The sequence below is a fragment of the Diceros bicornis genome, chromosome 16 (assembly GCF_020826845.1).
Source record: "Diceros bicornis minor isolate mBicDic1 chromosome 16, mDicBic1.mat.cur, whole genome shotgun sequence".
Classification (NCBI taxonomy): Eukaryota; Metazoa; Chordata; class Mammalia; order Perissodactyla; family Rhinocerotidae; genus Diceros; species Diceros bicornis.
In genome coordinates, this window is record NC_080755.1 from 58,239,320 (window position 1) to 58,253,055 (window position 13,736).

Here is a 13,736-nt window from a genome sequence, read left to right on the forward strand (position 1 = left end):
TCAGATTTCAAATGTTTAGTTTAAGTCTTATAACTATCTTATAACTAAAGCAAGATTAACATATCCTTTCACTTTTTTTCCACCTCACTCTACAAACCAGGTCATTATATGTGTCCACTACCCATTCCTTAGTCTACCTGGAAAACCACTACTCATCTTGAATAAAGATATCATTTCCAAAAAGCCAAATTGTCTAAAGCTCCTTGTTGTATCTGGATTTCTGTGATCTCCATGACATCTTGAACTATTTTAATTGCGCATTTCAAGATGAAGTAATATTAATTTAATGCAGAAATAACCCTACGCTTTGTTGGTTTACAGGAGCAGATTAGATAGTGAAAGGAAAAAAATATAATTTTCCCCTTTGCATTCTTCAGTTTAGGGCTTCCTGCTGCAAGTAGTGCACTGGTCTTCTCATGACTTACAGTAACTTCACTACAGACAATCCCCACCACAGCATTTGTTAGCTGGGGGTGGGGGTTGGGGTGGAAGGGATAGTCCATTATGAGACATTCAACAGAGTTGTCCCAGCAGAAAGTAAAGATTAGAACCATTGGACTTTAAGATTAAAAGATGGGAAACGAAATAGTGGGGAGGAGGCGGGTGCACAGGTTTCACAGTCGCAGAGACAGGAGCCCCTCTCCACGCAGAGCCTGGTAGCATCAGCTCCCTGGGCTAACCCTGGCCTCATGCCAGAGCCTCGGTTACAGCAATGGAATGGTGACTGTTCAGCAGAGAGGACCATCTCCCCTGAATCGTTAGTACCAGCAGAAGGTGAAGGACTAGTTCTCAGCATCTCTAACAGAGGGAGCAGTGCTTTGAACCACTACAGAATAAGGACCAGCACTCTCTTAAATCAAAACTGTGATGAGTGGCCTCAGAGTTTTGATACAATCTAACAAAGAAAGAGAGAAAAATCTCAAATAATTGGGGCCTGATTTTTATTTTTTTACATTCTAAAATAAAGCAGTGTATCTCACTCCTCTAAAATCACAGGGTAATTTCTGCTTGACATATCTGTTTCCTCTTTCGTATATTCCATTAGAGTTTAAGCTTTGTGTGTGTCGGGGCAATTTATTCTGAATGCCTGACTCTGACTCCCCTTCCTCACTTCTAGGTTATAAGAAGACATAAAAATAACATTACAAAAACAAAATAAAATAGGAAGAAAAGTTACAATTTTAGCCCTATGTACGTACAACAAATAGGCCACATATCAAAAAACAGATTATATTTTATAAATCAAAAAAAGTTTTAAGCTGGTCAAATGAATTATATTTAATGACCCTAAGAAATAAAGCAATTTGACTAAGATGTTTTTCTTTAAACTTTTGGTTTTCTTTCACATTAAAATCATTTTTTTATACATGGAAACAATGGAGATCTGGTACTGTGTTATTTACATCTAAAGAGCCAGATTCTTAACTAAAATTAGGAGAGTTATCGAGGTGTTTTGAAGGGCAACAGAATCTACTAATTTATTTCTTAAACTCATATGCAAATGTATCTAACATACGTAAATATATATTTGCACCTCTGTACCCACCACTTTCAGCTAAATTTCTACATCAAGAAAAGAGTAAAATATCCTTCAAATGACATTTAACTCTAACTTCACATTATGGAGGAAAAATCAGCAACTCTAGCCTCTCAAAAGAATTCTCCAAGATCTACAAGTTCTAATGACCATTATTATAAGCATTATTCTAGATCAAGCACAGTGTACCAGAGAAGAATGGATCAAGCAAACGGCACTACACGGGACTTGGAAGATGATAAAGCTAATCTGAACCAAGTGATGAAGGAAAGTGTGTGTTGTTTTGGGGGACCGAAGCAGAGTGAGTGAGGGAGATGCAGCTGAAAAAGAAGCTCTGTATCCATTTTTTAGGACCTCATATTGTATGCCTTTTGGATTATACTGTTAACTTTTATAAAAAGTAAAATTTTAGGGCTGGCCCTGTGCCATAGTGGTTAAGTTCAGTGCACTTTGCTTCAGCTGCCCAAGTTTGTGAGTTCGGATCCATGTGCAAATTTACACCACTCGTCAGCCATGCTGTGGCAGCCACCCACATATAAAGTGGAGGAAGATTGGCACAGATGTTAGCTCAGGGCTAATCTTCCTTAAGTAAAAAATAAAGAGGAAAATTGGCAACAGATGTCAGCTCAGGGCGAATCTTCCACAGCAAAAAAAAAAAAAAATTAATATTTATAAAATTATATAGACCCTAGCCCCCCAAGAATAGGTGATATCTGTCAAGGTATGAAAAGTGCCAAGTGAAGAGGGGTTTACAATGCATCCCAAGCAGGGGAGCCAGCATTTACAGAACTGTGTACTAAGAAGGGCATAGGCTATTCAGAGACCAGCAGGTATTTTCTTCTAGAATTTCATTATGGAGCAAGGCCTCTGACCTATGTAATTCCCTACACTCCTGAGTGCTGCTCATAAGGTTTCTGCTCCATCCTGAGATTTTTTTAACTCCCATATTATGAAAAGTAAAGAGATAAACAAGATGACAGCAAATTGAAAAATTGCAAGTGTCAGGAAATAAACAAGGGGACAGTATTTTAGTCTCCTCTGCTATTTGCAGAGTGAATAATTGACAGAATGACTTAGGGAGTGTCCAGAGAAAAGGCTGATCACAGGTCCATCAACATTCTCTGACTCAAAGTGAAACCCTATGTTTCTCAGGAGGGCCTGGCCACATGTCTGCAGAATGGAGTCCATACACCTTCTTTGTACAGCCGGCCCTATAGAACCCAAGGGCCTTGGCAATAGCCCCAAAATCTGTTACATTTCATGTGCATATAGTATGGGATGTATATGCAAATCATGCCCCAGGAACAACCCTGATAGGTCTACTCTCTCCAAAGTGTATAAATTCTACTGGGTTTGATAATGCTTTAGACAAAAATCCTTAATTGATATTCATGAGGCAGAGTAATAATCTATTCTTTGCAGACATGCTCACTCTTTCAGAAAACAAACACAATTCCTGATAGGCAACAGGTAGACAGAGAAAACCCATTCCTGAGAGACGTGCATTTCCAAGATAAAAATACAGCAGCTTTGGTATCATTTGAGAGTTTGTAGATAATTTAGAGGTTATTAATAACTCTATACATCTCAATAAGGAATAATGTTTCTGTATTCCTCTGACAGAATACACAGAACCTTCAGGAACATTTTATCTAGAAAAAAGTTCTCTTTTAAAACTGCCTTTGTCCTTCTCTTTACAAACCAGTCATCTCAGTAAAGTATATTATATTTATTCATACATTTTATACGTTTATTTTAAGAAGCAAATGAAGAAAATATCTTTATTTCTTTTTTTCCTGCATTTAAAAGTAACCATATGGTCTACATAGATTAAATAAAATATACTCTTTTTTTTTTTTTTTTTTTTAATATTCCTACATTAGAAAGGAGAATGTCAAGCACCCTGCCCCTGGCTGGAGCAGAATAAAGGAATAGAGAGGGTTAGTACCACCCGTCTAAGACCCCTAACCACATGAGTGTTGCCCGTTTTCCTTGTTATGTCTACATTGCTAGGCTAAGGATAAGGTGTAACAACTAGAGACCCAACACTCTGCTGCTCTTCCTTCACCTTGGCCTAAAACCAAGGGCCAACACCTAAACACTGACAGGAAAGCAAACACCATGTGAATATCACCCTTCTACCACAGGAAAAATGACTTATTGTTTTCTCTCTTGCTTGCACAGCGTATACTTCTTTTCAATAAAGTTAAAAGACATTGCTAAATAAAGGGGAAAAAATAAATAGACATAAATATAAATTTTTCAGTAACTGGAAGTATTTCATTATAACCCACTATCTTTTATGAAAAGTTTTAGGGAACTAAAATTGATAAACTTTTATACTATTTCCTCATTTTAATGTGTTGATATCATGGGAAATGAGAGGGCCTATTTGGGGGTAAATATAAGCCATGTGATTTTACACTTGCTTAAGTAAACTTTGCTATGCATTAACATTCTGGAAAAACAGTATCATTTAAAAAGTAAGTGTATATCCACTTAGGAAGTAAAAATAAAATATATTTCTTAAATTATATATGCAAATATATCTAAAATACATAAATATATATTTTCACTTCTGTACCAATCATTAACCACTGTTAATTTCTAATTGTCTCTAGTGGAGTTTACTTCTTTACCTGCTTCTAGTAATATAGTAGTAGTTTTATCAGTAACAGAAAGTAGTAAGAAAAGGAATAGGAGTAAGCGGAGAAGTAGCAGAGGAATAGTACTAGTACTAGTAGTAACAGTATAGAAATCCTCTATTATCCAAGTATAACACATCCATAAAAAGTTGTTAGTGGATTTTTGGATAGCAGGAGCCTATATTCCATTATTGTAAGTGAAAAAAATAATAACACATTCCTAGTTTACTTTAAATCCCAACAAAAATCCTCAAATATCATCAAAACATTCTCAACCCCCCCATATAATATTCCATCATAAATTTTTGCAAAATGTTAATTATTTAAAATGCCAGTTACTTAGTTATTTAACACTTAAAAAATTTGTTGGTGGCTATATTTGTTCGCAGTACTTAACAATACTGTACACAAGGGTAACAAAAAACAGTTTCTTCTACATTGCAGCAAACGTCTATTATAAAGTAAATAAGAAAGTGGTAAGTACACCTGTAATTTATATAATGTTACAAACCAATGTCACCACAATAAAAAACAAAAAGAAAGTGGTAAGTTAAAAAGTATGTAAAATAGGTACATAACACTTAGCAAAATAAAATAAAGAAATTATGAGAATGTGATTACTCAGCAAATGAAGACTTGCTTGTCTTAGTCGGTTCGGCTGCTAGAACAAATACCATGGACTGGTGGCTTAAACAACAAACACGTATTTCTCACAATTCTGGAGGCTGTAAGTCTGAGATGAAGATGCTTACAGATCCAATGTCTGGTGAGAACACTTTTCCTGGTTTACTGATGGCCATCTTGTCATTACAGATGGTCATATACACAAGGCAGAGAGCAGAGAGAGAAAGGGAACAAAGTCTCTGCTGTCTCTTCATATAAGGGCACTAATCCCATTATGAGGGCTCCACCACCACGATATAATTACCTCCCAAAGGCCCAATCTCCAAATACTGTTGGAGATTAGAGTTCACCATGTGAATTTTCATGGACACAAGCATTCAGCCCATAGCAATTGCCCAAGTGATTTTGATGGTGAGAGAAAGGAAACGGTTCAGTAACTGTTTCACAGGTGATTTCCAGATTATGTAGACTTGCATGGGCTTCAATCTCACGGACGCTGCCAATTCTGAATATAACTTGTACAACTCAGAGATGATATGGAACTCAGATTAATTATAGAATTATTTCCCACCTCTCTTAGTTATTTCAGAGCTTTGAAGATGCCCAATACCTTCTGCTGTTCCAACATGATGCCCAACACCATTCCAAACTGATGATGTCTCTTCACTCCCTGTACTAAGAATGTGTATAGTCTTCCTGAAATATTATACCATACTAAGTAACATAGGGCAGTTTCCCCAAGCCAACCACAATTTCATATTTTTCCTTATTTTTATACACATAAAAATAATTGTATGGATGGTAGCTTGGGCATCTGTGCAAAGCAAAATTTATATCTGGTATCGAATTTACCTCTTTAAATATTTCACAATTTCTAACTTTTCCTTGAATATATGGTCTTCTCAAGGCCTCTTAGCCCCCTTTAATTTCTTCATAGGTATCTCTACTTTCTTAGAAGATTTGAGCTTAAATATGGGGGAGATGTTGGCAATAATAGTACAAGTACATTTCATAATGTAGCCTGAAATATTTTCAATGGAGGAAAAATAATGAAAAAATAAAATTTTTATTTAAAAATAAAACAAACATAAACAGAACTGTGAAAAATTACACATTCATGTTTAAGAATAAATTAGATAGATGATAGGTTGGTAGGTAAATAGACAGACAGACAGAGATACAGACTATGGTATTAAATGTCATATATAATGCTAGATACTATGCATAATAATAAACACTACCTTATTCTATAATATAAATCATGATCAATGTATAATATATAATAAGGCTACATGAATCCAATAGAAAAAAGGTTAACTTTTCAATAATGTTAGAGGGAAAATTATCTAGTAGAAACACAAATCAAATTAGATTTATATTACAATTCAAAAGAAATGAGATGGGCTAAGAATTAAAAGGAAAAATAAAACCAAAGGAAAAAAACAGTATAAGCAAAAATAGTGATTATTTTTCGGATTTAGGGTGTTGCAAGTCTCCTGACTTTTGGAATTCTTTAAATAGCACAATCGCTCTCTCTGTAAGATAAGCTCAAAAAATTCAGTCATCTTTGATCATTTTTTGTCTCCACTTACCATATTCACTGTATTATCTGTATTTCTATAGCTCTACATTCAATAAACTGCTTTGAGATTATTCTTTTTGAAGTAGAGCTCCAGCTATATCAGGACACAAGTGTTTTAAAAATATTTTTTCAGTTTTCACTGAGTTTTACTTTTAGTGTGGTCTCTCTTCTGGCAGTAAAATGCACCCTGAATATGTTTTCAAATGTCTGTCCGAGTCTGTGTTAAACCAGAGATGTGTTCTACTCTTTTCTACTCTGTGTCTTTGATCAATTCTCTTCACCTGAAATGTTATATCTCTCTTCACTGGAACCACTTAAAATTCTATCCATGACTGGGATGATCATCACAGTACCAGCTTGCCATGCTAGTTTCTCCTACTCCCTGCCCGACTGGAGGTTACCCATTGTTCTTTTGAACCCCACATAATGTGGTAGAACACAGCATGCTCACCTCAAGCCTTCTCGTGAAGAGTCATTTATTTCAGGGTCACTCCATTAGCCGTGCTTTAAGTTGTCAAATATTGGCACCTGGGAAGAGAGACAAGCATGACAGTAAGCAAAATAGAAAGACAGATACAGATGGAAACAAACAAACAAATAAATCAATACAAAAATGAAAAACAGAGAAATAGGGAGATAGAGAGAGAATTATTTAAATAGGTCAAACAGTGAATATAGGCCCAACTGGAATATGAGAGGGAGAGGAAGTATCTGCTTTTCGTTGAACTCTTTTATTTCTATAATGTTTATCATAGCAGAAACTCACCATTCTAAGAGTGATTCAACTAGAATAATAGCTATTTATTCCAATGCTGGAGCATTGACTTGAGTTTAGGTTTACTCCACTTTGGCATTTTTCTTAGGGATTTTCGGAGGTCATTCTGCCTCTATGTGGTTTTTAATTTATATGCTGATTCTAAAACTTAACTCATTTATCAGGGGCTACAGTAGTGTGATTTTCAAACTCTCCTGTTATAACAAGTTGTAAACTCCTTAACAAGGATCATTCATCCCTGCAGTTCTTAGCACATTCTTTGTATTAAATGATCTGAAGTATGGAACTGTTTAATTGAGATCTCAGATTAATTGTTCTCACTAAGTCTCCACCCGTACTCCTAAGTACTAACAATGTGATAGGCAAGTTCAAAATACAAACAGGAGAAAAATAATCTTACTTTTATATTTTATCAGTTGAAGCATAGTCACGTGGAGAACATAGCAATGAACATGGAACTCTAAAAATTATTCACATAAAATTTTGAAAATTATTTCTTCCTTGTAAAAGCATATTAGTGATAGTTATAACTTAGAAGACCTACATTACAACAAAAACTGTGTCAAGGCTTTGAAAATAATAGTCATATAACTTCTTTTCCGGCATTTGTCAATCCAGATGGCATTAAGAACACGTACTCTCATTTCAGATGAAGAGGATAACCATTAACAGAGGTGAATTGTCTTTGGAATTACTCATTTTAGTAACAGATTTCTGAACATATTTTATAGCAGGTGTCACTCACAGCCCCCCAAAACAAAAGACCATGGAGCCTGCGACAGCAAATCAACATATTTAAAAGAACGTATACACACAACATACATTTTGCATCATTTCTGCCACTACCAACCTCATTTTGTGGAGTAACCTCTAAATGCAGAGTTTTTACAAAACTGTTATTTTACTGGAGAGTTATTTCAAATTTAGAACCCATTTTTAACCTTCTTTTCACAAATGTACCATCAGTAATTGATATTTATTGAAAGATCCGTGTTATTAAATTACTACATGAGAAAAAACAACTATCCAAGTATTTTTAATTATAGAAAATAATGCATTTCCTTTAAAATAAAACCCTACTATATCTCACCACAAATCTTAAATCTTGCAATTGTTCAATACACTAAATTCTGACTTGAAAAAGAGCAATAAAAGAGTTACTTGTGCATTCATATGGAAAATATTACATACAGATCACTAAATGCTTTAAGCATAGGAATGAACATCTATCTAATTTTCATTCCATTTTAATATATGCATAATGGTATAAATATAGCTTAGTTTCTTATTCATGGAAGGCAACCATCAAGTAGTTCTCACTTCATTATGTAGTTTTATCATGTTTTCTTTTTGGTTTTTCAGTGATAGGAATTATTGTGTCCATGATTTTGACCCACAGACAGATAACTTAAAACACTTTTGCTGATCAAGGTGTATCAACTTTACAAACTCCCCCTATCCATCATCTAACTTAGTGAAGCTCATTGATAGCTTAATACCATTAGTGAAACATAGCCTCCCATTCCCCACTGTTAGTTCAGTTGTTATATAGAAAAAACTTTCTTCTCTCTAGCTAACCCCATCTGACATCTAAAAAGTCTATGATAATAGTTACAAATCAGCAATGTGTTAGAGTGAACATTTTAGTGGCTCCATCCTTGCGATTGGAAAACAATGCAATTCAAAACTCTTGGTATTACAGTAGCATCATCTGAACACATAAAAATACATGACTCATATGAATATAAACCAATTAAGGTAGCAAATTCTACATCTGCCTTCAATTAGATGTAGAACCTAATAGATTAGTTCAAAGGCATCCATCTGACCTTGCCATGTACATATATTTTTTAAAAATCTGAGACATATATATATATATATATCTTAAATATAAAATTCCACCTGATATATATTTTTTAAAAATCTTTACTTACCTAGTTAGTTAACAATAACTAGTATGGCAAAGTCTGACTAAAGTTTTATAGCTATGTTTAAAATATGAAAAAAAAAGAACAAAACCCTGAAGGTCTTTGTCACAGCTGCTTTACCTGAAAAGATCTTTAAATGAAGAGAAGATTGATTTCCTATTTCTTATTTCATCATTTATCAGGAGTGTTTATTCTGTGAACTTTGCTAGCCATACTAGTCTGATATCATAAAGGAAGTTATCAATATCAATAAATTTATGCATGGCTATACATTAACCTATTATTAATCTATGGTCACTATAGAGTGTGGTGAAATAGTTTGTTTAATGGTAGCAGACAGATAACTCATGAGAACTTCACGAGAATTACTAAGCTGTTTCATAGGATCAAAGAATTTCAGAAATTCAAATGCTGCTAGAAATGAAATATTTGGAGGGGCTGGCCCTGTGGCATAGTGGTTAAGTTTGGCACATTCTGCCTCAGCAGCCTGGGTTGGTGGGTTCAGATCCTGGGTGCAGACCTACACCTGCTGTGGTGGCAACCCACATATAAAGTAGAGGAAGACTGGGACAGATGTTAGCTCAGGACTAATCTTTCTAAGAAAAAAAAGAAAAAGAAATGAAATATTTTGGGAAAAAAAGCTTCTAACACAACCTATCACTAATAAAACTATTTTTATGCTTTACATAAATGGTAAAACTCATTAACACACAGAACTTAAAATTTCCAGGTCATTTTTCAACTTATTTAATGAATTACAGGTATTAAGACTCAAATCTAATGTGTGACTCAAGCAATTGGTACATTATTGATCTCCTGAGATCCGTGGAATTCCTTATGTGAAGGACAGAAGAATAAGAGACAGTAGAATCCCTTACAAGAAGAATAACAAGTAAAAAATTCAGTCTCATCTCTGAGCACACTCCAGGGAGCAAAGTCCAGGTATAAATTTACAGGCTGTGATTTTTATCTCTATTTCCATCTATTAACTCACTCAAGACAGAGCCCCAAAACTTCACTTCTTATCTGTTCCTTTGGATAGTCAGACTGCAAGTTCTTGAGAGCCTGCTAATCAAACGGGATTCTCAATGCAGTTCCTTCTACTTCCTGTTCTCAGCTTTTCTCTCAGTCTAGCCTAGATTCCAGTGATTCAATTTCCATCTGAACAAATAAGAACCCCACAATGCACAAGGTCTCCCCTTACCTCGTAGACAGAAGTGAATGGGGAACTAAATATGGCCTTGAGTAATGTAATCTTGTGGGATCAAAGTTAGTTGCAAACCAGATCAAGTATGATTATATTCCCAAAGAAGGAACACTGAGGCCTGCCAATCACCGATATCAAATCTCGTTTCCTGCTACTTTCTATTACGTCATCCCAGCAAGACCTCAGCCTGGATAACGGCTACCCTTGGTGGGAAGAGGCCTTAAAAGTTTAGTACCACAATTAGAAAAGACATAAATATATTCAGGTGTGAGTAAAAGCAGATCTGAAAACAAGAAGCCAGGCCACATCGGAACACAATCCTTTCAACTCTCCTCTGTGTCTTTCATGTAAATGTCCTAATTTGCCTTGACTCTGAGGTAGAATGGCTCCTTAGGTCAGCACCCCTGCATAATTCTGGTTGGTTTTGACATCTCTTGCTACCAATTTAATCCCTGACCTTGGTTGAAAAATAAAGCAAAGTAATGCTGAACTTTGGGTATTACTCCAAAGTATGTCCCTCATCTTACTTGGAAGAACTTGATTCTTTGAGAGGCCAGTTAGTCCCTTCAGGCATAAATTGAGGCAATTTTTGACAACGGGAAAATCTCCTGTAGAAAAAAAATGGGTCAGTCCATCTCAGGACAGAAACATGGATGAGCACACATGGTTTAACATTTTAGCAAAATGATGAATAATCTTTATTAACTACAGGATGCTATAAGGCTGCCTACAGGATGCTATAAAGATGCATCAGGCATCTTTAAATTTTTAACATAACAAAGAAAAATCAATAGTACTGAGTGACTTTTTAAAAATACATAGTTAATTAGATACTATCCTAATGCTAGAGAATACAAAATAGATTTTGTATTGATGTTGAAATATCAATGTTTCAAATGTTTTAACCTTGATGTTAAAACATTTTGTTTTCACATATACATATATACATGCATCAGATTTAAGATTTTTACCTGTAGATCTGACTCTACAATTTATGCCTGATGGACATTTAATATAGTCACACTATGACCAAGATGTCACGAAACGGAACAAAATATTTCACTGCTGAGAGATGTCAAGAGAAGTTATCAAATCATTTTCAAAATCGTTCTTTTATTTTTAAATAATTCTCTAAAGAAAATAAATAATAATTGTATATGAAACTATATGGGCTAAACAACCACGGATTAAGGATATCTCAAAAGAAGTTTTTGAAAACCAAATTTAACTTTCGTAAAATGGATACCCCAACAAATGTTTGTTAAGAAGCAGAGCTGTTCTGAGCACTATACTAAGCATTGTAGAGGGATATTAATGATGTATGTGGAATATTTCCAGCATTAAGTTTTAAGTGCTTGTTGAAAAAATAATTTAAACTATTTCTCTTAAAACTACAGTCACGCACAGCATAACGATGTTTCAGGCAACCATGGACCACATATATGACAGTTGTCCCTTAAGACTATTACATAGGTGTATAGTAGGCTATACCATCTCTGTTTGTGTAAGTACACTCTTTGATGTTTGCATGACAAAATCGCCTAACAATACATTTCTCAGATCATATCTCTGTTGTTAAATGATGCATGACTGTATATTATTTTACCCAACAAACGTATAATTTCTGTATTATATCTACCAGTAAGAATAGTCATAGAATAATTGCCCAGTGCAACCACTTTCATTTGAATTTCCCGAGTAATTTTTCAATAAAACCTGTCTAAAGCCATATCATCCACCTTCTTATAGTGTAGAACTAGAGAACATATATTTCCCATCTTCTAGTGCAAATTTTTATATCTAAAGATAATTTTCCACCCATTTGTTGTCTCAAATTGATGCTAAACTCCTCAGATTCCTTTCTCCTTACCTGCAATTTGTTTTTTTTTCTCTTTTCATGAAATATTTATCAGATATTTACTTAAATGTCTGAAACATATAATAAATAAATAAATTCACATCTGAATAAATAAATACATATATAGATACATAGACATTTATTTATACATGTATTTATTTACATGTGAGCAGTGCCGGCCAATGGAACTGCTTAACAACAACAAGGCAATCTTGGTCTCCTAAGAGTATGCTATGGATGAGGAAGCTGGTACTTAGAAGACTACGAAGGGAGGCATTACATGCTTCCCAGTGTATAGTGGCACCACATGGTCACTGCGCCTCTTTACGGTGACTGTTAACATGTTCTTTATGGTGACTGTCGGTAAGTTCATTGAGCTTTATGATTCGTATTGTTGTTCTCTTCTCACTCCCACAATTAATGGCAAGGGTTACTTCCCATTTATATTTCTGTTTCTGCATCTATCTCAGTGTCTGACATAATATTTGAAGCTTCCTCCTCTATCAAAAGTCCAGGGACAATTCAGCTAAACAATTTTGCGACACCAGAGCTAAGGAAAAATATCTCTTGGCTAAGGCTATTAGAGATACAAAATCTTCATCACTTGCAAAACTGAGTATCTGGTAAACCACAATGCCATCAGCCAGAGGGAAGCCAGAATGGATTGCCAGCCTGAAACGGAACAACGGAAGACACAGTATCCAAGAGAGAGGAGCAGAGCTGGATATGCGACATCAAGGAGAATGAAGTTAAGGTCGGTTGACTGAAAGTGTAGTATATACGGGGCAATTGCAGGGAACGGTGGAGCCCGAGGCTGGTTTTCATTCTCTAGTTTAAGCAAAGTGAGGGAGAGGACCAATCACATTGAAAGGATCAATGACAATCTGAGCACTAAATAAGTACCTCCTGGTTGAATAAAAAATAAATATAGGACACAGAATTGCTAAACATGGAAAGGACATTAGAGAATCTAATGTCATCTTTCTTTTCATGATTTGGGAAACAAGGAAAGGTTAAACTATTAGTCCAAAATCATATATTCATTCAGTGCTGGAGTCGGGGTTGGGACCATGACTACTCATTCCCAAGCAAGCACTCTGCCCGCTCTCACATAGGACGTTTTCAAAGGTAGTCTAAACACGATATCTTAAGAGAGCTTTATGAAGTTTGCTGCTTTTACATGAACTCTAGGATATTTTATAAAATACAAGACCATCAAAAGATTGACCTCTCTTCGGTTTGGTATCTGTAGCACATACCGTTACCCACTAAACATTTATTTCCTCTCCTTTCTTCTTCATAAATAACCCAGGTTTCTTTCTCACCCAAGTGTTTCAGGGAAAGGCAACTCCTTCACCATTTTCAGGACGGCATCATGAATAGGCTAAGACATGCGTTAGATCTCGACGCTCCTCAAAGAAATGATGGATTTAGGAATGGGGACAGCGATGTCATCAGGAAGCCGCTTCTATCGCTACCTCCATTCTCATTCCTTCTATTCTCATTCCCATTGTTCCGCCTCTCTTCTCAGGGTTCTGTCATAACCTCAAGAAGACTGCCACCACCTAGGCGCTTCATCC